The sequence below is a fragment of the Macaca mulatta genome, chromosome 2 (genome assembly GCF_049350105.2).
Source record: "Macaca mulatta isolate MMU2019108-1 chromosome 2, T2T-MMU8v2.0, whole genome shotgun sequence".
Taxonomy (NCBI): domain Eukaryota; kingdom Metazoa; phylum Chordata; class Mammalia; order Primates; family Cercopithecidae; genus Macaca; species Macaca mulatta.
Genome location: NC_133407.1, coordinates 127443023 through 127470265, shown reverse-complemented (window position 1 = coordinate 127470265; position 27243 = coordinate 127443023). Strand labels below are relative to the sequence as shown.

General features: G+C 39.5%; 1 protein-coding gene across 8 annotated transcripts in view; it reads right to left on the bottom strand.

Annotated features, from left to right (window-relative positions):
• ATXN7 (ataxin 7) overlaps positions 1–27243 on the bottom strand; it is a 141128-nt gene that overhangs the window by 93057 nt on the left and 20828 nt on the right. For all 8 annotated transcript variants that reach the window (XM_015130473.3, XM_077994222.1, XM_077994217.1 and 5 more), the window contains one exon: positions 13164–13262. The gene's annotated coding sequence lies outside the window, so the exon portion shown is untranslated. The remainder of the gene's footprint in view (positions 1–13163; positions 13263–27243) is intronic.

Here is a 27243-nt window from a genome sequence, read left to right as displayed (position 1 = left end):
CTCAGCTCGCTCCGGCGAAGTTTGCACGTCAAGCCCCCGGACTGGAGCCAGGGCGAAGTCGGAAATGCAGCCACCTATGGAGGAGCCGGCCGGCCGGCCCCAGGGCAGCGCAGGAGAGGCTGGTGCAGGGGGCACTTTGCCCTCAGCTTGCAGGCTGCCGCGCAGTTGTCAAAAGCATGAATGGGAAGCCGCGGCAGAGCGGACGCCGGGCATGCAGGGGACCTTGGGCTGGCGGGGAAGTGCCGCCCAGGTGTCTGCCCAGGTGTCAGGACGAAGTACCGTGTGCACGCCACGCCGCCCACATGTGTGCCCCCGACCCGCAATTGGAAGTCACATTGTGCGCCCGGGGAACTTGAATTCGTCCAGCAAAGAGAGACCATGAGATCAGTATGCGAGGGAATGGAGGAGAGTGAAACAAACCGAGAGGAGCTTTAACCTGTGTACATATTTTAGAAGCACCACCCCAAGTTTCTGGGTTTCCACTGCTCCTGGAAGTGATTCATTCACCCCAAAAATAAAAATCTGATTCATTTTTAACTTGAGTTGTTAGTCCTTCTCTCTTTATGGTTGTCTTTTCTTGGACAGGACGAGACCCCAGGGAGTAGGAGAATATAAGGAATTCCTACAAAACATGTTTAGAAAATACTGTTTTCGGTCAAATTTTGTTCACTAAATTAAGCATTGGCCTACAAAACTTAGCATCCTTCCCCAACACACACAATATTTGCTTAGCGACAGGCTACAGATGGCAAAATAAAAGGCTACTTAATGACCTAAAGCATTCAAAATACTTGAAACAGTAGCAGACCACACCAAACACTTTCAGTAAGTGTTGGTATTACTATTTTCTCAAATTGATGTGAACATTTGAAGCCAAGACAAAAACAATGATTCTGATCAGCATGTTTCACACTGCAGTAATATCATCTCCTGTAATGTGTGTCAGAGATGCTTGCTCCCAAGTGCTTTCTCTGACTAGATGGGGAGGAAGTGTAATTATTATTATTTTTTTATTTTTTTTTTTTTAACCTCAAACATCTGGTGTGACAGAGGTGGCCAACTTCTTTGTTGGTCCAACTTGCAGAAACACAGAAAAGTTTACATAAGCATAAAAATTAATAAAGAAATGTTACTGCAACCCAAACATAAGGTGGGACTGGTAAAGAGGGTTTGGGGTTCAAAATTTAAAAGCACACACACACACATAGACACACACACATACACATATACATACACACACTTTTATTTTAGAAAGATTTAGAAATAAGTCTGTAAAATTTTTTCATGCATTGCATGCAAACAAGTCCAAAAAGTACAACCATGGTTACTTCCTGTCCTTATCAAAATAACCAAAATAGTAGAAATGATTGGAAAGATTTAATTTTAAAAATCATTTCTAAAGCTTTAACTTCCTCCATAAGACTATCAATGAGAAAAATGCACAGGAGTAAAACATATAATTCCCTTGACAGGAATATAGTTCCCTACTAACTTTTAACATAGCTTAGATGACCCCTGTGCAGATTTTCAATTTTTCATTCACGCCAAATCACTGCAAATCTGAATAATTACATGAAAACATCCAATCTCTGTTTTCCTAAAGTACATAATTTATTACTTGGAATTTTGAAATTCTACACTTAAGAAAAACGAAAATTTGGATTTTAACGGCATTTGAAGCTACCATTGAAAAGAAAAGCTTGCAGCCACCAAGCCACATAGATAAAAAAGGGCGCTTGCTTGTTAAGTACAGCTCTTCAGATCCCTGAAAGTACAAAGTGAGAACAAAAATAAGGAGAATGGCAAACATGAAGTATGGTCCTACTTCCTCAAGACATTGCTTGATTTTCCCCTTTTGGATGTGAAACGACTTCAAGATTCACTAATATGACTTCTAGCCAATGGGGATCAATACAGCAACTTAAGAGTACTTCAACTTCGTTCCCAATTCCTGCTTGATACCTCTTTCTTTCTTCAAAGTTTTTGATTGGTTTAATAAAACACAACCAGGCTTAAAATGAAAAATATTAAGTATCCTCTTGGCATTATGATCGTTACTAAGGGAAATTATTACGAATAGCAGCTACCAATTACTGAGTTCCTCAATACTCAAAACTAATAGCAGCTATCAATCATTGAGGAATCTCATCAATAAGCACTATAAATAAATGTCTTATATCAAACTGAGCAATTCAGCTAAATCCTTTAGGAAACTTACTATCAAACTGAAGAGGATGTGCAGACAAGAGATTGACAGGCATTTCCTGGTATTTCTCCAACCAATTCTCTTTTGCTGCAGACAATGCATTTTATCCACTCTTTCTTCACCCATAAAAAAGTCCTAATTCCTAGAAATGTTCTGATATCCACGGTTGTTAGAGGTTTCCTTAAAGTTGGAATGAGTCACCAAAAAAAGTCAAAACAACAAGCTGAGACAGTGCATCTGATATTTGAATTTTGGCAACTTTTAAAAGCGTTCCTTATGCAAAGCACACTGTTTATAAACAAGAGTACAACAGAAACCCAATACTTAGCTGTATTATCTACAGGCCCACAGTAAAGAACTTGATGACCTCTTACCTAGATAATCTTCCCTTTCCATACCACCAAATTATAAAAAGAACATAAATATATATAAATTTTTTGTGTGTTTGTGTCTGTGGAGATGACAAGGTCTCACAGTGTTGCCCAGGCTGGTCTCAAACTCCTGAGCTCAAGCAGTCCTCCTGCCTTGGCCTCCAAAAGTGTTGAGATTACAGGCATGAGCCACCACACCAGGGCAATACAATTTATATTCACTTAATGCTATTTTAATATAGTATTATGCCTGTATAATATCAATCAGAGATTCTGCCAGTACATTTCTGATGATGCCTTGTAACTCTGAGGAACTTCACTGTCTGCAAACTGAAGTAATATTCATTGTATATGGCTTGAGTAATGAGTATTCAATGTATCCAACAATTCCTGATTGCCTGCTACAGACCAGGCACTCTACTGGGCACCAGGGTGAACATAAGATAGTAATTTCACTGAGTATGTGAGAAAAGTAGAAAGTAGGGGAAACAATTCATGAAAACACTCTTGTGGAAAAAAACTGTCACCGCCAACTAGATTGTATATGGCTTAAGAACTGGGCTGTCAGAGGTGAAGTACTGCAAATTCTGTGCATTTCATCCCTTCCAAGGACGTATTTAAAATGTGGTCTTATCTCATCACCCAAATTTAGGGATGTTCTCAGTAGATGCCAAGGGTAACAAGTCTCTCTTTACAGAAAGGATTCTTTGCACTCATAAAATGTTTTGTTCAAAGGCCAAAGGTGTCACAATGTACAAAAACAAAACAAAAAGTTGACCTTTCCAACATTAAATCCAGTTTAATGTAAAAAGGCAAAAACTACCCAAAACATTTCTAAGATACAAGATCCCACACAACCATTTTTACTTGGAAAAAACCACCAGTCCCAATACAACATTTTAATAAACTTGAAAAGCAGTAAGTACAGTATACTTATCTGTGTAAATTACAGGGTTGGTAACAGAGATTCTCCATTATCAACCCCAAAGGACTGAAGTCATTTGAGCAGCAAGAAACTCAGATCCACTGAATTAGGAATGTGTTGGCTTTGGTTTCTTTATATCCTCCTAAAATTGGCTGAGCCTTTGTTCAAATCCTCTCTCACTCCTCTGACTACATCTTTCCCTTTCCTTCTTTCTTCTCCAGAAAGAGCCAGGGCTGTATTCTGCACAAGAGGCATGCCTTTCCTTAACTATGCTCCCTCTAGTGAAATACCTTATAGCTTGTCATGAATATCAGTATTCCAGTAGAGGGAGAAGAGTGGAAAGAGTAAATTGAATTCATCAGCTCAGTGGTTGGAATTGATAGCAATCAAGTGCAAAATTAGGAATAATAAGGACAGTTGCAACAGTGAGGACTTAAAGACATAAATAGCTTTTTAAAAACTTAACCTGTACACATACTTGTTCTACAGTAAAATGTATCATTTGCTAAACATCTCAAAGCCTTGAATTTTTGGACTGTTTTCTTAATCATATGTTTGCATGTACATATGAACTCTCCCAAAGAAACATTCACCAGTAATAGTAAATTGCTTGAAAAGAGAAGAAAATTTCAAAATACACATATAAAAGGTAATAATAAATTATAACATAAAAGGTAATTAATAATGCCCAATGTTTGTAGGGATTTAAAACTGGATTGTAGTTTTATGACAAACTTGATTTGAAATGTTGATTTAAAGTCTTTAGGCTGAGGAGTTTTTTAAAAATGGAGAGTTTTAAGTTATAGAAAAGGAATGGAGGCCAGGTGTGATGGGCTGACGCCTGTAATCCCAGCACTTTGCGGGGCCAAGGCTCAGGAGTTCAAGACCAGTCTGGGCAACACACTGAGGCATCGTCTCTACTACAAAAAAAAAAAAAAAACAAAAAAACAGCGAGGCATGCAGGCATGTGCCTATAGTCCCGGCTACTTGGGAGGCTGACGGGGAGGACTGCTTAAGTTTGAGAGATAGAGGCTGCAGTGAACTGAGATCGTACCACTGTACTCCAGCCTGGATGACAGAGCAAGACCCCATTTCAAAAAAAAAAAGAAGACAAGGAATGGAAAAGTTGGACAAATATTCAGCTATAAAAGGAAATTGACTGTATAGAGTTCTAGTGTACTGCCTCAGCTACCATAAAATGCAGGTTAAACACACTATTAAACATAATTTCCCATGTACCTTTGCACTGACAATGCTGTAAATATCACCATTTTTTTGGGCTCAGCCATTAAGAGCATGGGTTCTAGGGCCTATCTGCCCAGGCTGAATCCCACTTCCACCACTACGAGCTGTATAACTCTGGGGAAATCACTTAGCCTCTATGTGCATGTTTCTACATCTATAAAATGAGTAAAACAAGAGTAACTACTTTATGAGGAACATTAAGAAATTAACAGTGCAAAAGCACACTGTGTCAGCTATTATTATTAGCACCACGCTTGTCACACAGTAAGCCCTAATTCTAATCTATGTATGCTATACTATCAGACCAATCTTGCTGAAGTATGGCTTTAGCCCCTACCATTTTTAGGGGCTCTCCACTGACTGATAAAATAAATAAAAACTTCTCTCCTAGCATTCCAGGTCCTCTACAATCTGCCCCTGCCTCAGCTCCACCACTTCTACAGGGTTCAATTGCCTCCTGCATGTAGTCTATGGTCCAACCCAAATGACAAATTCAGAACTTCAAACATGCCCCCACCCCAACTCCATCCAACTCCCAGCTCCCAAGTCTTTGCTCATATAGGTCACTCCATCTATAATAGTTTCCCTCCCTTGGCTGAAATCCTGCTGTTCACTCAAAGTTCTTCCACAAATTCCATTTCTTTAACAAACTCTTTCCTGAACCCTCTCACTAAGCACACGGGAACTCATCCCCACCTCTGTATCACAGGACTTCATGGATTCAGAGTTAAGAGTATATGCTCTGAAATCAAGGTGACAATGAGACATACATTTAGTCTCCCAGAGATCAACAATTTGCATTCCCAACATAAGGGTGTTATTTAGAACCTGGAACCCACTTTCCCACAAACCATAAGATGAGTTGTAACCATGTCTCCAAAATGGTCAGCAAAATGCCTTTGGGGTGAACCCAAGGACTAACAATGCAGGTGTGTTAGTATAAGAGGGAAAGAATAACACAAATGTTTCTTCCTCCTTTCCTCAGCCAAGGTCCAGCTCTAAGCAAAGCCATAGATCCAGTAAACATGGCACCCTTGACTTTCCCCCATTCTCTCTTTGCACCGTGGTCCAGGAGCCTATCTGGGTTTGTACTGCTTCTCAACAGACTGTTCCACAAAAACTTGCACTCCCTTTCCACCTCCAAAGTAAAGCTCTCCTATTCTTGGTAGAGTTTTCTTTGGTAGAGTTTTCTTGGTAGAGTTTTTCCTGCAGATTTAACTATTTTTCACTAAGGTGTGTGAATGACTATGAATGAATACAGTTATCTGTCCTCCTCTCCTCCCAAGTACACACATAAAGAAATATGAAGAGTAAGACCTTACCCCAAATTACTTCTAGGTGTACTGGTCCATAAACCTTTCTTCCTAGAAACACAATTACTAACTACACTCTTACGGTCATTCTGATTTTAAACGACATAATCTATGGCTCAAGGCAAATATTTATTTTCACCAATTTAATCTTTTATTTTAACCAATATTCTCTTTTGATCAACATAAAATTTTCAAGACCTTGAGGCCTTGATCCTCTGTCCACTTCCTACTATGCCCCCACGTCTACATCAAGGTGTTCTAAGTGAAGGAATTTCAGGAATGGAAAAGGGGAACCAAAACAAAATTGCTCCTGGTGAGAAATCTGCCTTTCCTGCCTTCCAGAGCTTGCTCCATCTCTTTGGAAAACAGGTATTTTCAAAAAGCATGAGGATTTTTCCAAATGGTTTCTGGGGCAGTGGCAGCAGAGCAGCAATCACAAGCGGGCGATTAGTGGGCTGGAATCTAACTTATCAGATATTTCTTTTTAAAAACAGAGCCAAGGCCAGGCGCAGTGGCTCACACCTGTAATCCTAGCACTTTGGGAGGCTGAGGCAGGCGGATCCCAAGGCCAGGAGATCAAGACCATCCTGGCCAACATGGTGAAACTACATGTCTACTACAAATACAATAATTAGCTGGGTGTGGTGGCACGTGCCTGTAATCCCAGCTACTCAGGAGGCTGAGGCAGGAGAATCACCTGAACCAGGGAGTCAGAGGTTGCAGTGAGCCCAGATTGCGCTACTGCACTCCAGTCTGGCAACAGAGTGAGACTCCATCTAAATGAAAACACAGCCAAATGGGTAAATTGAATGTCATCAGAATTAAACTTCTGTGTTTCAAAGGATACCATCAAGAAAATGAAAACCCACAGAACCTACACATTTTTACAAATCATATATCTGATTAAGGGACTTGAACTAGAATGTAGAAAGAACTCTTTCAGCTCGGTAAATTAACAACAAAAACAACAAAATAAGTTCAATATCATTAGTCATTAGGGAAATGCAAATCTAAATCAGAGATACCACCTCTCACCCACTAGGATGGCTGTAATAAACAACAACAACAACAACAGAACAGAAAATGAAGAGTGTTAGCAAGGATATGAAAAAAACTGGAATTCTCATACATTGCTAGCAGGAATGTAAAATGGTGTAGCCATTGTGGAAAACAGTGGTAGTTACTCAAAAGCTTAAACACAGAATTAGCATATGATCCAGCAATTCCACTTCTAGATATACACTCAAAAGAACTGAAAGCAGAGACTCAAAGAGATACTTGTGCACTAATATTCATTAGCAGCATTATTCCTAAAAGTCACAAGGTAGAAACAACGCACATGTACATCAACAAATGAATAAACAAATTGTGGTATATCTATACAAAGAATATTATTGCCAGGTGCGGTGGCTCATGCCTGCAATCCCAGCACTTTGGGAGGCCAAGCCGGGCAGATCACGAGGTCAGGAGTTCAAGACCAGCCTGGCCAACATAGTGAAACCCATCTCTACTAAAAACACAAAAAATTAGCCAGGCATGGTGGTGCACGCCTGTAGTCCCAGCTACTTGGGAGGCTGAGGCAGGAGAATCGCCTGAACCCGGGAGGCGGAGCTTGTGGTGAGCCAAGATTGTGCCACTGCACTCCAGCCTGGGCAACAGAGTGAGACTCCATCTCAAAAAAAAAAACAAAACAAAACAAAAAAACATTATTCAGCCATAAAATGAAGTACTGATACATGCTCCAACATGAATGAATCTTGAAAACATTATGCTAAATGAAAGAAGACAGACAACTAGGTCACAAATTATTTGATTTCATTTAGGTGAATTATCCAGAATAGGCAAATCCATAGAGACAGAGAGAAGATTAGTGGTTTCCAGGGGCTGAGGGAAGAGAAGATGGAGGGTGACTGCTTGGGAATGGGATGGGGTCTCCTTTGTGGGTGCTAAAAATGTTTTTGACCTAGATAGAAGAAACAGTTATACAATCAATATTGTGAATACACTAAAAACCATTAAATGTACAGTTTAAAGGGGTAAATTTATGGCATTTGAATTACATATCAATAAAGCTATTTTTAAGCCAACATTAAAACTTGGAAAATTTCACAAAAAATTCCAGATTGACTTTTCTTGAAAAAATCCTAAGTAAAATCTGACACCACCAGCCACAGCATTCCTCATGGGAACATGAGTTGGAGATGAAGCTGGTCCTGGAACCCATCTCTGCCACTACCTAACTCTGGACGTTGGCAGGACAACTTTTTCATCTGTACCTCAGTTAGCTCCTCTGCAAAAGGAAGATAACAATAATATCTACCTCATGAGCTTATGAAGAGTCAATAAATTAACATGTTCAGAATAGTGCCTGGCACATATTAAGTGCTCAGTGTGTGTTAGCTACTTTCACATTTTATAACAATTCATCCTCTAATAGAGGTATGTAACCGTTACTTTTCAACTTTTTGTTTTTACAAATAAAATAGCATATAATGTAATGGTCCAAAAAAAAAAGAAGTGCAAGACAACCAAGATAAACATTTTTTAAAGAAACATGCAAAAAATACTATGAATCATATGTGCCTATTTTTGTGAAAAAGTGATGATGATGATGCTAAGTTTATGCAAAAAACAGTCTAGATAACTCTGGATTTACCATATGAGAAGCAAGGGTTAAAAGAATTAAAGGTGCTTTAATTCTTTAAACTCAAAGGAACTTTTTATTAGCATATATATTTATATAATGTTTAGATTTTTTATCAACATAGTTTTATAGTCAGGATGATTATTTTAAAAGATGATTATCCTTTTATAAAGTTTTTTTTTTAGAAGAAGAAACTCTAAATATTGAAACTTTTGTGAGATTGCCACAAAACTCTGTTAGGTAAGTAGCAACGGCACAGACTGATAAAACTCACTGCCTTTGCTTGAAACTTCATCTTTAGTTGCAATTCCCAGAGCACCAACCTCTCTTGAGTTTCCTTCTTCCTCGTGGAGTATATGGTGCTATATTTATAGCTGCTAAACTCCTTGGCCAGTCAATATCTTTCAATATCTAGCCAAACCTTTTCCCACCCTTAGCATCCACCACTGCCCCTTACAAAGACTCCACTCTAGCTAAACTACCTTCTCCGGTCTAAGACATAAAGTACACATTTCTGAAAGTCTTTCTAAATGCCATTATTTTTTAAATACAATTCACATAACTAAAATTCACCATTTTCACCATTTTATTATTATTTATTTATTTTGAGACAAGGTCTCGCTCTGTTGCCCAGGCGCAAGTGCAATCCAGCTGGTGTAATCACGGCTCACTGCAGCCTCAACCTCCAAGACTCCAGTGATCCTCTCACCTCAGCTCCAAAATAGCTAAGACTAAAGGCACATGCCACCACGCCTAGCTAATTTTTGTACTTTTTAAATAGAGACAGGGTTTCAAGTGTTGCCCAGGCTGGTCTCAAACTCCTGGACTCATGTAATCTTCCTGCTTCACCCTCCCAAAGTGCTAGATTTACAGGTATGAGCCACTGCACCTGGGCTTTAACCATTTTAAGCGTACAATTTAGTGACATTTAGTACATTCACAGTGTAGTACAACCAATATTACTATCTAGTTCCAGAACATTTTCATCACTCCAAAAGCAAACTCTGTATTCATCAAGCAGTCACTGCCCACATTCCCTCCCCAACCCCTGAAAACCACATCTGCTTTCTGTCTCTATGGATTTGCCTATTCTGAATATTAAATGAAACCACATAATATGTGGCCTTTGTGTCTGGTTTCCTTCATTTAACAAAACGTTTTCAAGGTTTATCCATGTTGGAGCATGTTATCAATACTTCCTTCTTTTTATAGCTAAATAATATTCCACTGTGTGGTATACACACACACAATGGAATACTATTCAATCTTTAAAAAGAAGGAAATCCAGCCAGATGTGGTAGCTCACAACTGTAATCCAAGCACTCTGGAAGGAAGGCCAAGGTGGGAGGAACACTTGAGCCCAGGGTTCAGGAGTTCCAGACTAGCCTAGGACACATAGTGAGACCCCTATCTGTATTTTTTTTTTTTTTTTTTTAAGAGAACTCCTGTCATTTGCAGCAACACAGATGAACCTGGAGGATATTATGTTAAGTGAAATAAGCCAGGCCAAGAAAGACAAATAGGACACAATCTCACTTATATGTGGAATCTTAAAAAGTTGAATTCAGAGTAGAGAATAGAACGGTGGTTACCAGAGGATAGAGGTGACGGGTTTAGGGAAAGTTAGTCAAAAGGTACAAAATTTCAGTTAGGAAGAATGAGTTCAAGAACTTCAGCTGCAAAACATGCTTACTATAGTTAATAACAATGTGTTGTATTCTTGCAAATTGCAAAGAGACTAGATAAGTGTTCTCACAACCAAAACATAAGTATGAGAAGTCATGCCTACCTTAATTAGCTTGATTTAAGCCATTCCACAATGAATACATATTTCAAAAGAATACACTGTACATGATAAACATATCCAATTTTTACTTGTTAATGAAGAAAAAAAGGTAAGCGCCAATTCAATGGCAGGGATATTTGTCCTTTCGATTTACTAATTTATCCCCAGTGCCCATAAGAGAACATAGCACGTAGGTTGGCACCCAATAAGTCTTTGTTGCATGAACAGATATTGGGTCTACAATCTGTTGCTGAGAAGGGGTTGCCACATTAGATGGATCATGGACTGGATGGTTTCTCACAGTTCCACCTCGCTCACTTTATTTCCCCTCTCTGGTCTCTCTGGTCTCTAGAGACTTTTGAACTTGTGACTCCTCTTCTTTCTCTGCTTCTTGGTCACTTACTTCCTGGCATCATATTAATCTTTTCATTGGTATAATATTCAAAAAAGCCTAAGTTATCACTGCAGTCCATGTAAATCACCTCCTATTCTTCTCCTTTTCCTCCCAGGGACAATCCCCATGCACACAGTAAAAACTCCATAAACAGGCACTAAAGAGCTCCTTTGGCATTCTGCCAAACGTGTTTCCTCTTAGGTTCTCCCTATACTCCTCCATTGTCAGTGACTGGACACCATACAGGAAAGCCTGTTTCTCTCTTCTCTGGCACCTTGCAGACATGACACAATGAACAACATTCAATGTGATGACTTCAATGATCACTGAAAGATATCTCTGCATATCCCTTCAGCTTTAGTCCAGAAAAATTTTGAGACTGTTTTCAAGGTAGAGACTTCATAGCTCCCCCAAATTGTTCTTTTAAACATCTCAATAGTACTAAAACACTTTCTGTGAAGCTGTTTCAGATTGTTAATGGTAAAAATGTTATCTTTTATGTGTTGTCTGAAATGCTACCATTTTTGTTACAGTTGCCTAAAACCTGATTGTGGCATCACATTTGTTACCTAAGTATGTAAGATAATTGATTCCAGAGGCTGAAACTCCTTTAATCTTGTTTCCATTCTGTTCTGTTTTAGTCTTTAATGACTCATCTTAAACTGCACCTTAACTTGTAAGTTATCTCATTCCTTTCAGAAGTAGGAGAATAATTTTGTTGTTGTTGTTGCGTGCTTTTTAAGATAGGGTCTTGCTGTCGCTGGGGCTGGTGTGCAGCGGCATCATCATGGCTAACTGCCTCAAGCTCTTGAGCTCAAATGGATCCTCCTGCCACAGCCTCCTGAGTAGCTGGGACTATACGGCATACACCACCGTGCTTGGCTAATTTTTAAAAATTGTTTGTAGGCCGGGCGCGGTGGCTCACGCCTGTAATCTCAGCACTTTGGGAGGCCGAGGAGGGCGGATCACAAGGTCAGGAGATGGAGACCATCCTGGCTAACATGGTGAAACCCCGTCTCTACTAAAAATACAAAAACAAAATTAGCTGGGCGTGGTGGCGGGTGCCTGTAGTCCCAGCTGCTCCAGAACCCAGGAGGCGGAGCTTGCAATGAGCTGAGATGGCACCACTGCACTCCAGAATAAAATAAAATAAAACAAAATATTTCTAGAGTTGGCGGTGTAGCTATGTTGGCCAGGCTGGTTTCAAACTCCAGAGCTCAAGCAATTCCTTCCACCTCAGCCTCCCAAAGTCCTGGGATTACATGTGTGAGCCACTGTACTCAGCCCTGTTTTTTTTTAATCAAAATTCCTCCAGGAATTTTCTGCTTTGTATTATGTGAAATTTCACCATTATCCTCCCCAAAACAGTAAATGTACAATGGTGGACATGCAGTGAGAAACTCCATTAATGTGCCAGGCATTGGAGGCTCATGCCTGTAATCCCAGCACTTTGGGAGGTCAAGGCGGGTGGATCACTTGAGGTCAGGAGTTCGAGACCAGCCTGATTAACATAGCAAAACTCCATCTCTACTAAAATACAAAAATTAGCCAGGTGTAGTGGTGCACACCTGTAATCCCAACTACTCAGGAGGCTGAGCCACAAGAATCACTTGAACCTAGGAGGTGGAGGTTGCAGTGAGCCGTAATCACACCGCTGCACTCCAGCCTGGGTGAGAGTGAGATTGTCTCAAAAAAAAAAAAAAAAAAAAAAGACACTCCATTAATGATGGCTGCTATTTTTGTAATGATCAGAGACTACTCATTACCATAGAGCTGTCTGGCAGCCTGGGCAAAGGCACTGGGCCCAGAAAGTGTGCCTGAAGAACGCCTGCCTGTTTTACAATCTTGCTTAGGATCTTCACTGCCCTAAGCAGCTGGGTCTACATTACATGGAAAGACAAGAAAACAGGAGCTGGGGGAATGGTGCTGGAAAGAAACAAGAGCACACTTTTGGATAACTTCCAGAAAAAAGTGGGTATAGATTGGGAGAGAAGGAGGATTCTATAACTAATGTCTTCCTGCAATTTTAACAAATTTGGAGGGCATGTTATTTAGCAGTTTTTGTGTTGAGAAACAAATACCTAATAATATCATACTCCTAAATTCATTGTCATTTCATTTTTCTAAGATCATATTCAGGATTACATTTAACATTTGAGAACTTACACAGATGTCTCAAAATTAACAAACTATCATCCTTTGGTAAAACTCAAACTCTATTATAACTGGAAGCACTGTATTTGTTCAACTGTGCTTGCGATATCAGAACAGCCAGTTACCTTTTCTTTGGAGGGTAGGCCAAAAATCCTGATCGATTTACCAATGGATCTTCATCTGCTGCAATTGTGAAAGCTCGTTCGTCTTAATTCGGTTCAGATCTACAAAAACAGAAAAAAGGCAAATGGATGAAACAGTGGATGGACAAAGCTAATCAGAAACATACAGTCTCATTGGTTGCCAGATATTCCAAAATTATATGTGCTTTGAGATGTCAAACTGTTAAATTTCAAGACATTTTACCAATTTTATAACAAATGTGATTTGCGTGTGTGTGTGTGTGCGTGTGTGTGTGTGTTACAATGAACTTAATTGGCTATATTCACAATAAACTAAGAACAAATGACTATTCAATATGTACACAGTTAGCCTCCTGGGGCTTAAAATCATTGTATGTAATTTGCACTAATGAGTTTCCACTTAATTTTTAAAATGGCGATTCAGAAAGCCTGCTCCTATGAAACTTGTCAAATCACAGATTTTAAAAATACAGATTGAATAAGATTATTATTTGGAGAGCTCACGCTGTCCTTCTTTATCATTTCAGCAGTTTATAAAAGCAATTTTTAATACTTCAACAGGAAACAAAAATTCAATTGAACTATCTTCCTAAAAAGCACAAGGAAACTATGTGCTCCATTATCTTCATAGTTGTGTGCATATATTTCAGGTAAAATGTGCTTTTTAATTAATTTGTAGAGGACCAATGAGTTAAGGAGTCAAGAAATTACAGATTAACAAACCAAAGTTAGAAAATAAACTGGTCTTCAAATCTCACATGCAGAAGAGAAAAAGCAGCAAACACGGGCAATGACACAGCTATGGGGCAGACGTTGTCAAGGTATAAAGCACAAGACAGGCTGAGCTCATATGAAAAATTCACTACTCATATACTTCTCTCCCTGTAATCCTCACTGGCTATAAAGCAAGATATGGAGAAGGTAATATTGCTTTGCTCAATTTTTATTTATTTTCATGTACTCTAAAATGGTAACCAAATGTTTCTATGGCCTGAGATCCTAAGATAGGAATAAAGCATCGCTGAAAATCAGTGGCTGAAATTATATGCCATGTTTTGAACATTTATTCATAATTATCTTTATTAGGTTTTAAGTTATTTCCAGGTCATACTGCTTCCCTCTCCCTTTTTAAAAGTGTCAATTTTATTCACTCAAAATGCTATTCGGTAATGCTTAAAATCATTCCTACAATCTTTATAAACCAGATGTTTCTCTTCAGATTTCTAATTCCTTCCCAGTCTCCTTTATTTTTAAAAATTTCTCTGATTTCCATTTTAGTGCTCCTTTTCTGCCTTACTTCCAATAAAAGCTGCTTTCTTGTTTAACATGTCTGTCCTGAGCCAAAATGCATTTCTTTGAATCCTAAATACTTTATAGCTATGCAAAAATCACTCAAAGCTAATTACAAATTGCCATGATAGAGGCAGTCAATAAAGACGTTATGTTCATGATAAGCATTCACCACCCTGATGGTGATTCCTTCAGAGTAGACAGAAGGTGAAGGCAGAACAACACCAGCATCAGATTAGACTCCGCACTTGATCTTATTTCACTAGGTCAAGCCATTTTTCAGTTTTCCATCTGGACACTACTGCTACTTCTCCAAAGTATCCAAGGAAGTCATCAGATTCAGAACACTCATCTCCTTCAGGATAGTTTTGGTTTTAAAAGAATTCATCACTTACTAGTTGCATACTGTAAAAATGCTTTATAGGAAATATGAGAAAAATGATAGTTGCAGTTACTAAAAATAAACATTTAAAAACAGTAACTTCTCTACTTAGAATAGGGGTCAAAAGCCTTTCTTTAGTAGGGGAAAAACCTATTATATGCTTGTATGTATTCTCTCATTTGATCTTCTAATAACCCTGTGTTCAAAAGAGCTGTTACTATGATCTCCATTTTACTACTGAGGAAACAGACTGAGAAAGGTCATAATTTGCTCAATATTACCCAGCAAACAAGTGGTGTGAAACTAACTAGAATCCGGGCCTTTGGTGATATTTAGTTCCCTTTCCAGTACACCAAACTGCCTCAATGGCAACTTAATTTTGTTTTGCAAAGAGAAACAGTTAAAAAGAAATCATTTTAAATAGACTTGGAAAATTTTCTTAGAATCATTAAACTTGATATCTTTTATTCATTCAACGACTACTACGTAATAAGCATTCAACAAATATAATTTCTAAAAAGATTTCTTTAAATGATGGTCAGTTGGCAGTGGGAGAGAAAGAAAGAAGACATAACTTGAAGCATAAGTTTATTAACTCTTTTATTTTTTAAGGGGGAGGGAGATTATATAAGACATCTTTCTCCTAGAGGAGCTCCCTAGCCTATGTTGACCCTTTTTTCTAAGAACTATGTAATTCTCAACTCCATGCCAAGTCATACTTTTACTATGGGGCTACAAACTACTTACTCCCATCTTTGTCTAAGCTGGACACACGACACAAACTGAGACAGTCAATGTGTTCTTCTTAGAACGAGAAATTGAGATGAAGAGGGTCTAGTTTGGTGAAGGCTGCAAGCTACCTCTAAGTGCTGTTTCAGTCTATAGGAAAAAGACAGTCAGCAAAGAGAGAATGAAAGAATGAATGTGCTGCTCAGAGTGAATCTGACCCAAGAGGTCACTAATCTCCCGTTTCTCCCAGGAGAAAAAACGAGAGAGAAAAAGAGAAAGAGAGAGAAACAGAGAGAGAGAGACAGACAGACAGACAGAAGAGAGAAGGAAGGAAGGAAGGAAGGGAGGGAGGGAGGGAGGGAGGGTCTCTGCACAGGAGTGTTCTTGGGCTTTCTTGTTACCGCCATAGCCCCTGAGTGGCCCACAGCACTTCCTTCCCTAGGTTCCCTAGGGTTCTAAGAAGCCCCTGGCATCTAGGGTAAATGCCCCCCCTTTTTATGAGCTTATTTTTTGAACTGATTTGTGATAACTGCAACAAAAAATGATCTTGTCCAAGATAGTAAAAAAATGTATTTTAAAAATAGAGCTATCACCAGAATGTGTTATAAAAGAATATACTGCAGAAGCCCAAAGGGTTCAGAAACACCCCATCATTCATTTTAAACAGAGAAAAGCCTACAATGCTACATGGGCAGTGTTACATTGGCTTTTACAGGGAAAATGGCTTATTTTCTAGGAGTAACATTTCTGTGTGCTTTTAAGATTCAGAACTTTGTTGCAACTTAAGGCATAATCTGAATCACCTCTTGTTATGTCATACAGTCTGTCAAAATTAAGTATAAACCTGCTAATCACAATAAAGAAAAAAGGCTAAACCAAGTCAGTCTTGTTTTTAACAGAATAAACTTAACTTCTTAACTTATAGGCAAAATTACCAAGCTTTAATGTGAGACTGGCACCCTAGCTTCTTAAAGAGTGCGTAAGAGGGAAGAAAAGGGGCTAGAGAAATGAATCCTACAAAGGAAAACACAGTTGTGATCTTATAAATTAGAGCTTGTTGCGGGAGAGGGAATAGGGAGAAAAAAAAACAAAACAAAGCAACCTGAAGCCTTGAAGGCTGACTCCAATCTCTCCATTCTAGATATGAAAAGACTGAAACCAAGAGAGATGATCTCAGCTGCTTTATTTATTCAATAAAAACATGTTGAGGCTGGGGCACAGTGGCTCATGCTCGTAATCCTAGCACTTTGGGAGGCCAAAGCAGCAGGACTGCTTAAGTTCAGGAGTTCAAGACCGTCTGAGGAAGAGCAAGATGCCGTCTCTACAGAAAATTTTTAAAGACTAGCCAGGCATGGTGGCACATGCCTGTAGTCCCAGTTCCTCAGGAGGCTTAGGCAGGAGGATCACTTGAGCCTGGGAAGCTGAGGCTAAGGCTGCAGTGAACCATGATCATGCCACTGTACTCCAGCCTGGGGCAACAGAATGAGATTCTACCTCAAAAACAAAACAAAACAAATTGAGAATGTGCTCCATGCCAAGTACTGTGTCTGGCACTAGAATTGGCAGTGTTATTCAGCTAAGTCACCTAACTCCTAGGCTGTGCGTTTTTCTCTTCATCTTGATACTCGCTGCAAATGGAAAAGTCCACAGACCTAAAATAGCCCACTTTTTTTGTTTTCTATGTTGATCTTGGGGGGAAAATGGCTTTGTTGCTAATATTTGAAAGGCAGGAAGATTCACATAAAATTCCAAACTCCTGGTTTCTCTGGGAAAATCTAAAACTCTGGCCACAGGGGCCAACTTTTTTGGAGGAAATGACTGAATTAAGCTGTGTTGGGAGCTGCCCTTTGTCACTGGGCACGTAATTTCCAAAGTACTCAGCTGGCTGTATCACTTATTTTCCTTTCAAACCTGTCTCCTGTAGGTAGCCATGCTTGTGCCCCCAGAACTATACTGTCTTCCTAAATCTTTTCTTCCAAATGAAAATTGACCACCCAAACCCAAATTTTTTAGCAGGTTGTAAAAATGTTTAAACCAAGTTATATATCAACTGCAGACATATTCTCCAAAAATACAAATTAACATGGCATCTAGTTTACTCCCTCTCTTTGGACCCCAGTTCCACCTTGCTTTCACTCTCACAGGCTTTCTCCTTGGCAAAGCAAATTTAAGAACGAAACGCTATACACAACCTCTTTTTTCAATGGTGCTACTGGGTATTTCCCTCTTCAAAGGTTAGAGGGTTTTTCTACCTACTGAGCTACAGCCACTGCTCAGTTATTCCACTGAGGATCAAGTCAATGTGAAAACACACAAGTGGAGAGGGAGTCAAGGCCAATTGTGAGGAAGGGCTCCAGTAACTCTGGCCTGGGTTTCTTGAGTACATTTCAGTCACTGCAGTCAGTCCTAGGGCTTTCCCAACACTTCATGGAACGCCTCACATGGAGTCTTATTTTTAAAGGAGCCTCCATTTTCTAACAGCTTCTATTAGTACATACTTACACAATGTTTAGTCCCTCTCCTCTCTCCAAATATGTTCAATATAGCCATCCTTCACTCTTTTGCCATTTCAGGATGCACAGTTCTCCCATCTTGAGCCCCTCTCTCCCAGGCTTCACTGAGGTTAACTAGGTTCCCTTTTCTTTTAGCAAAGAAAGGTCAGCAAGGCATTTTTTTTGTCCATTATTTGTGACTATAGGGCACCATTTCACCATTAGCCTAAAAGAAAACTAAAATATAAAATTCCCAGTAATTCTCCCATTTGTCATTGTGCAAAACCTTGATCAAGTCAGTAGATTTGAAAGTCAATTTATGAGAGCACATGACAATAATAATAGTAGTAGTAACCGACATTTACTGAACACTTACCACGTGCCCAGTAACAAAAAGTAAGCCTTTTACATGCATCATCTCACTTAGTATTCCCGTCTATAACAAAGGAACTCTTTCTGTGCTCCTTTAACAGAAAACTGAGGCTTGTGAGATGAGGCCAATAAAAGCTGAGGTATTGCATGTTAGAGTTGAGCTTAAAACCATTTCCTTCACTGCCATACACCACAATTCCCACCTGTTTCTCCATACCTGCTGCTCATGCCTCCTTGAACTCCTTTCTTACTTTCCAAGTAACTCATATCCACACTTCAAAACCCAGCTCAGATGAAACTTCATCAGGTCATCACGCCTACTGCTCTAGGTGGGCTTCCTGGAGGCTGGGTCCACAACATTTCATCCTTGTATCCCTAGGGCCCAGCGCTGTTAAGTGTTAATAAATGCCTGATGAATTGAATTGGATAAAATGGAACCACAGGTTCTGACGGCTACCCAGGTTAATATGTGCCTGGAGTGGGATGCTATCGCCTTGCTAAGAACTTGCAATTAGGCCAGTGGAATAAAGAGCTGCTCTGGCATTTACCTTCACTCTTCCCAGGCAAACTCACCTACGGACATCAATGCTAAGGAAGGGAGAAGGAGGGATAAGAGGCAAATTAAAGTCCAGTACTCCTGTTGACAGGAGTTGGGGTGTGTGTGGTGGAGGTGTCTTTAAAGTTGACTGGGAGGAGGAAAGCCTGGGGAACAAAGAGAGTTTGTCCCGCAATAGTCTACCAGGGGAACGTTAATCTCCTGTGACTGGCCTGGGGTTACAAAATTCTAAAATTTATATATGTGACCTCAGTCAAGTCATTCTTTGCTAGTCTAGCACGGTCCCTTAGGATAGATGTTAAATAAACAAACAGCATGCATTTTACTCTGAGGCCATACTTATCAACACTACCAATAAGAACAATTTTCGCTGAGTGCTTAACTTGGATCAGACCCTCTGCTAAACTCTGTACATGTACTATCTTGTTTAATCTCCACCACAGTCCTACAAAGAATACTTATAAGTGAGGAAATGCAGGTCTGTAACAGATAAATGGCTTGCCAAAGGTCACTTACCAAATGACTGACAGTAAGGGCAGTGGCTAGTGGGATAAATGTAGTTTTCATTAATAATGCTCGTAGAGTTTTTAATTCTTCTACTCCGCCTCTTTAAAAATTACTTCCTAAATACAGACTGAGCAGCATACAACAAATTTCACTCTAATTTCACTCTTCTCTGAAAGATCCAGGGAAAATGCTTCCACTTCTATTAAGCCTTTCTAAATACTATTTGTGATACAGATTGCCAATAGTCACCTATATTTACATTCTCCGCCTGAGCACATATTTTGCCTAAATTTCCCAATATTCATTGCAATAAGGTCACGACATGTGACTGAATCCAAAATGTAAATAAAAATGTTGCATAAGCCAGGTGTGATGACTCACACCTGTAATCCCAGCATCTTGGGAGGCTGAGGAGGGAGGATCCCTCGAGGCCAGGAGTTCGAGACTAGCCTGGGCAACACAGTGAGACTCCATCTCTATGAAAATTAAAATAAATAATTAGCCAGGTGTGGTGTCCCACACCTGTAGTACCAGCTACTTGGGAGGCTGAGGTAGGAGGATCACTTGAGCCCAGGAGTTCAAGGCTGCAGTGAGCTATGACTGCGCCCCTGCACTCCAGCTTGTGCAAGAGAGCAAGACACCATCTCTTAAAAAAAAAAATGCTGGGTCCAGGCATAGTCGCTCGTCACTCACGCCTGTAATCCCAGCACTTTGGGAGGCAGAGGTGGGCGGATCACTGAGATCAGGAGTTCCAGACCAGCCTGGCCAACAAGGTGAAACCCCATCTCTACTCAAAATACAAAAATTAACCAGGCGTGGTGGTGCACGCCTGTAGTCCCAGCTTCTCAGGAGGCTGAGAAACGATAATCGCTTGAACCCAGGAGGTGGAGGTTGCAGTGAGCCGAGATAGTGCCACTGCACTCTAGCCTGGGTGACAGAGTGAGACTCCATCTCAAAATAAATAAATAAATAAAATAAAATAAAATAAGAAATGTTGGTTGCCAACTTCTGGGCTAGGCCCATACAAACCTCTCTGGCTTGAGCTTCAGTCTCTCCTACCCTCCTCTGCTGGTCAAATGGAAAGGGCTCCAAGCACCTACAGGAGGGCACAGCCACACAATTTCACTCCTGAATGACTAGGGGAATCAATAGCCTCCTTGCCAACACACTCTGAGCTTAAACAAGAAATAAACATATATTAAGGCACTGGGGTTTTGGGTCATTATAGCAGTCAGCCTACCCTTATGAAGTATTCTTACTATCATAATTTTCATTACCAACAGCAACCGCTATAATTTATTGAAGGTATACTAAGTAGTAGGCATTATATTAAGTGTTTTATATACATTACTTTATTCACTTCTATGAGGTAGCAAAATCATACAGATAACAAAATCAAGGGTCAGAGATAAGTAATCATTTCCTCTTCTGAATATTAAAGCACTTACAGTCTGAAAGATTTCAAATAATTATGTAATACCTTGTTATACATGTTGCATTGATGGGTTAAGCAGTTTTTAAAGTCCTGTAGTTAGTTGATATTTTCCTTTAACTCAAAACTTGTTTCCCTCATTTGGATAAACAGCTAAGAGGAGAGGGGCTGGGTCTTACATGTCTAAATTCTGTATCATTTTACACATTTTCTCATGAATATACAAATTAATAGATATAATTATATTCTTTACGCCATTTCTCACAGGCATGTATGCACCATGTCTCACTCCTTCTCTACTGTGTTTTGGTCAACAAACCCCTTGAGTAAATCTGACCAAGAAAATTGGCTTGCTACGAAGAGTTGCTTAGGATGCTGTTTATTTCAGGCCCATAACTTAATGAGTATCATTAATGCAATTTTTCAATACTGCAATTACATGCATGAATGTACATAAACACTTAGCAAAGTGGCTGGCATACAGCTGATGGTCAATAAATGATTGTTTCCCTTCTCCTCTATCCCAATAGCTACTTTAAGTACAATCATATGCTGCTTAAAGAAAACAAATGTGATCAAGGGAAAAATGTTAAGCTGGTAAGTAAAGGATGATTTTAATTACCAGGAATATTTTCCCAACTGGGAGGAAGACTGTCTAAAATGTTAGGAGCCAGGGCCAAACAAAAATCAATTGCTAGTTGCAAGATTATCCTATTCATAAAAATCTGTCCTGACACAACCTCAGGAACATGAATTCTGGAGAAGCTGAGGAGCCAGTGCTTATTCACTGCCATGAGCTGCAGAATGGTTTCCTGGGATTCACCTTCTGTTTGCTCAGTGTTATAGGTTTGACCCTGTGGCATTCCCTAGAACTATGGCATCATTATTTGTAGCCAAACACTAACATGCCCTCCTATAGATCCTAGAATATTCTCCACATTTTGTCAGAAAACAGTATGCCAGCATCTGAAGATCTGATTTTTCTGAGGCTATTTCCAGCCCTTGTCTATCCATAGAACTCCATTTCCTACTTAAGACATTCGAAGAAGCTTAACATGACGCAGACACTTAATTTCGTATGGTGACATTCCACAATTCTGTGACATAAGCTAATTAATGTAAATTAATTAATTAACGTAAATATTTCAACTGCTCTTCATTTAAATATCATGTTCCAAAAAGTCTCTCTCCTTTGAAGATTTCAAGACGAAATGGAGTACAAATATGGTCAGTTACTTTATTTGGTATAAACATTTGGACTTCTTATTCCTGTTCTTCATCAATTGTAATATCTACTTTGTTGACAGGATGGACTTTTCCCAGGGTAATTTTCCCTTTAACACCAGGGTATCATCCTTAACAGCAGGCAATAAGGTTAATGCTATAATCAGCTATTACGTCGGCATATTCGACTTTAGCGGCTGTTCAAATATAGCAACACAGAGTATGGAACACCCAAGCTAGAAAAACATGGTCTTAAAAATTAGTGAATCAAACTCTGGGTAACAACTTTAAAAAAACAAATATTCTTTTTTTTTTTTTTTTTTTTTTTTGAGACAGAGTCTGGCTCTGCCGCCCAGGCTGGAGTGCAGTGGCCGGATCTCAGCTCACTGCAAGCTCCGCCTCCCGGTTCACGCCATTCTCCTGCCTCAGCCTCCCGAGTAGTTGGGACTACAGGCGCCCGCCACCGCGCCCGGCTAGTTTTTTGTATTTTTTAGCAGAGACGGGGTTTCACCGTGTTAGCCAGGATGGTCTCGATCTCCTGACCTCGTGATCCGCCCGTCTCGGCCTCCCAAAGTGCTGGGATTACAGGCTTGAGCCACCACGCCCGGCCAAAACAAATATTCTTTTAAAAATTTTATCATATTCTTTTAAAAATAAAATTCTTTTTAAAATGCTAAGAGAAAAAAGCCAATTTTAAAAGATCACATTTATGTAACATTCCCAAAATGACAAATTTAGAGTTGGAGAACTGATTAGCAGCTGCCAGGAGTTAGGGACTGTGAGAGTAACAGGAATGAATGGCTATAAAGGGGTAGCACAGGGGAGATCTGATTTTTTTTTTTTTTTTTTTTTTTATAGGGAGTCTTGCTGCGCCGCCAGGCTGGAGTGCACTGGCACAATCTCAGCCCACTGCAACTTCCACCTCCTGGGCGATTCTCCTGCCTCAGCCTCCCGAGTAACTGGGATTACAGGCACTTGACACCAGGCCTGGCTAATTTTTGTATTTTTAGTAGAGACAGGGTTTCACCATGTTGGCCAAGATGGTCCCGATCTCTTGACCTCATGATACGCCCACCTCAGTCTCCCAAAGTGCTGGGATTACAGGCGTGAGCCACTGCGCCTGGCCAAGATCTTTTTAGTGATAGAATAGTTCTGTATCTTGATTGTGGCAGTGATTACACGAAAATACACATGATATCATGACACAGAACCAACCATACACGTACTTTAAACCAATGTTAATTTCCTGGTTTTAATACTGCACTATAGTTAAGACATAATAAATGGGAGAAACTGGGTGAAGAATAACCAGGACCTCTCTGGACCATCTTTGCAACTTCCTATAAATTTATAATTATCTCAAAATAAAAAGTTAAAAATATAGCTTAAAAATGTTGAATTATAAACATATTTCACAGAATAATCTATTCAACTCATATTATTAAATAATATCCAAGCCTCTGTAAAAATCTCTTATCATCTGACTTTCCATTTTGTACATAAAGCAACTACTGATTATCTTGATGGGAGAAGGGAGTGAAAATAGAGGTTTTAGAGTTGGTTTTGCTATCAGGATGCTTACTGTTCATAACACTGTCAGTAACAGAATATTTTGGTAGTCAATATCTGGGTGTCTTACAAAGGAGTAGGTAGCACACAATATGTAAAAAATAAAAACATATATTTAAAGTCTCCTTATATCCTAAAATCTATAAGATTTTTCCATTAAAAAAAAAAAAGAGAGAAAGAGAGGCTGAGAGCAGCAGTACACACCTGTAATCCCAGCACTTTGGGAAGCGGAGGCAGGTAGATTGCTTGAGACCAGCTTGGGCAACATGGTGAAACCCTGTCTCTACAAAAAAATATAAAAAGTAGCTGGGTGTGATGACACATGCCTGTAGTCCCAGCTACTTGGGAGACTGAGGTGGGAGGATCACTTGAGCCTGGGAGGTTGAGGCTGCAGTGAACTGAGATAGTGCTACCATACTCCAGCCTGGGTGGCAGAGTAAGACTCTGTCTAAAAACAAATAAATAAAATAAAATAAATAATAAAACAGAGATCCATCTAACAGATACTTTAAACATAATTTAAAAATAAAAAAAAACATATTTTGTGGTTTCTATGTGCTAATCAAGATGTCACTGTGCACATTATACATAATTTCCAAAATATATTATTAGACTTATGTGACTACCAAACAATAGACTTTTTAAAATGTACACATGGCAATAGTTTCTACAATTCAAACATCTCTCTGGCTAAATTAATACAAATTTTTGCAATGTGCCAATAATAAATAAGAGACAAAAAGAATTCTGGAAGCTGGGAGATGCAAATTAAGCAAAGCCAGTGTAAGTCATTTTCACTAGGGTTTCAGACAGAGATCTTTTATCACTGGTTGAAATATAACATTCTGGGACTACATCACAAACATGCCCCCTGATTCCCTGTATCTCACACCCAAACGGGCTCAACACCAGTTCGTCATGACTGAATCTAAAGAGACATTGGCAGCACTTCATAAATACCTTCCTGTTCGCTCCTTTCTACGGTGATGCAATTTGACCTACATTTCCAGTGCCCATTGAAACTTCATGGGAGGGGGAAGAGGAGAGTTTTTCATTTCTCCTACCCTCTGATTAACTAGGACAGCAAATGCCACTAAAGGGACTGCTACTGGGCAGAAGCAAAGGGGAAAAAAGTCATGCCAGTAGGAAATTCCACAGGAGGACATTTAGAAATACTGCATTCTCTGATTCTGCAAACTGTCATGGCTTCATAAGACAACAGCAAGGAAGAATCGCCCCACTTTACACCATAGTAAGACCAGAACACTAAGGGCTATTTTATTTACCTCAGGCTCCCTATGGGATGAAAATTAAACTTGAACTACAGACTATTATCCTTGCCATAGTATTTTTTAAAAATGAACTTTTAATTTTAGGATGACTTTAAATTTACAGAAAACTTGCAAAGATTATACAGAGAGTTCCTGTAAACCCGACACCTAGTTTTCCCTATTGTTAACCTCTTATATAAGTATGGTATCTTTGTCACAGCTAAAGAACCAATACCAACATGTGACTATGTATTTTCCTTCAGCTTTAAGGCATGATTGACAAAATTATACGGTGTAAATAAGATGTTTTATGTATATGTTATAAAATAATTAAATCAAGCTAATTAGCATATCTGTTGCCTCATTTTTTTGGGGGGTGAGAACATTTAAGATCTACTCTCAGCAATTTTCAAGTATATAGTATTATTAACTATAGTCACCATTACTGCATAACAGATTCCTTAAACTCATTCATCCTAACTGAAACTTGTACTCTTTGATCAACATCTCCCCATTTCCCTCATCACTCCCCCAACTCCCAGCCTCTGGCAACCATTATTCTACTCTCTGCTTCTATGGTTCAATATTTTTACATTCCACATGTGAGATTCCTGCAGTATTTGCCTTTTTGTGTCTGGCTTATTTCACTTAACATCCTCCAGGTTCATCCATGTTGTCGAAAATGAGAGGATTTCCTTCTTTTTTAAGGCTGAATAGTCTTACATTATTTGTATATATACACTGGATATCACTTTTTTTTTTTTTTTTTTTTTTTTGAGACAGAGTCTTGCTCTGGAGTATAGTGGCGCGATCCTGGCTCACTGCAACCTTCACCTCTCAGGTTGAAGCGATTCTCCTGTCTCAGCCTCTCAAGTAGCTGGGACTACAGGTGTACACTACCATGCCCTGCTAATTTTTTGTATTTTTAGTAGAAATGGGGTTTCACCATGTTGGCCCGGCTAAATTGAACTCCTGGTCTCAAATGATTCACCTACCTCGGCCTCCCAAAGTGCTGAGATTACAGGCATAAGCCACTGTGCCTGGCCTAAATATCACATTTTCTTTATCCACTCATCCATTGATGGATACCAAGATTGACTCCACATCTTGGCTATTGTGAATAATGCTGCAATGAACATGGGAGTGCAGATACCTCTGTGACATACTGATTTCCTTTGGATATATATCCAGAAGTAGGACTGATGGGTCATACAGTTCTTTTCTATTTTTAATTTTTTTTGATAAACCTCCATACTGTTTTTCATAATGGCTATACTATAATTTACATCCCCATTACCAATGTACAAAGATTCCCTTTTCTCCACATACTAACCAATACTTGTTATCTTCTGTCTTTTTGAATAGCCATTCTAACAGGAGTGAGGTGATATCTCACTGTGGTTTTAACTTGCATGTCCCTGATGCTTAGTGATATTGAGCATCTTTTCATATACCCATTGGCCATCTGTACATCTTCTTTGTCAATTCAGGTTCTTTCTCCTTTTTTAATTGGGTTATCTGTTTTGTTATTGAGTTCCTTATATATTTTAGATATCAACCCCTTATCAGATGTATGGTTTGCAAATATTTTCTCTCATACTGTTGATGGTCTTTTCACTCTGTTGACTATTTCCTTTGTTATACAGAAGCTGTTTAGTTTGATGCAACCCCATTTTTCTATTTTTTGGTTACCTGTGCTTTTGGGGCGATATCCAAAAAATCACTGTCCAGGCCAATGTCAGCAAGCTGTCTCTTTCCTCCCTTTCCATATTGCACTCTTTGGAAAGAAGTCACTAGGCACAGCTCAGATTCAAAAGATGGGCAGTGGGCTGCGTGCGGTAGCTCACAACTGTAATCCCAGCACTTTGGGAGGCTGAGGCAGGTGAATCGCTCGAGCCCAGGAGTTCAAGACCAGCCTGGGCAACACGGCGAAATCCCATCTCTATTAAAAAAATAAAAATAAATAAAAATAAAAATTACCTGGGCATGGTGGCACACACCTGTAGTTCCAGCTACTCAGAGGCTGAGGTGGGAAGACATCTTGAGCCCAAGAGACAGAGGCTGCAGTGAGCTAAGATTGTGCCACTGCACGCCAGCCTGGGTGACAGACGGAGACCCTGACACCCCCCCTCCAAAATAAGAAAAAAAAAAAAAGATTGGCAGTGATGTTCCATCTCCTTGAGAGAAGATTATCTGCATAAATCATTTGGAGTTCTTTTATATTAAAGATTTATCTAT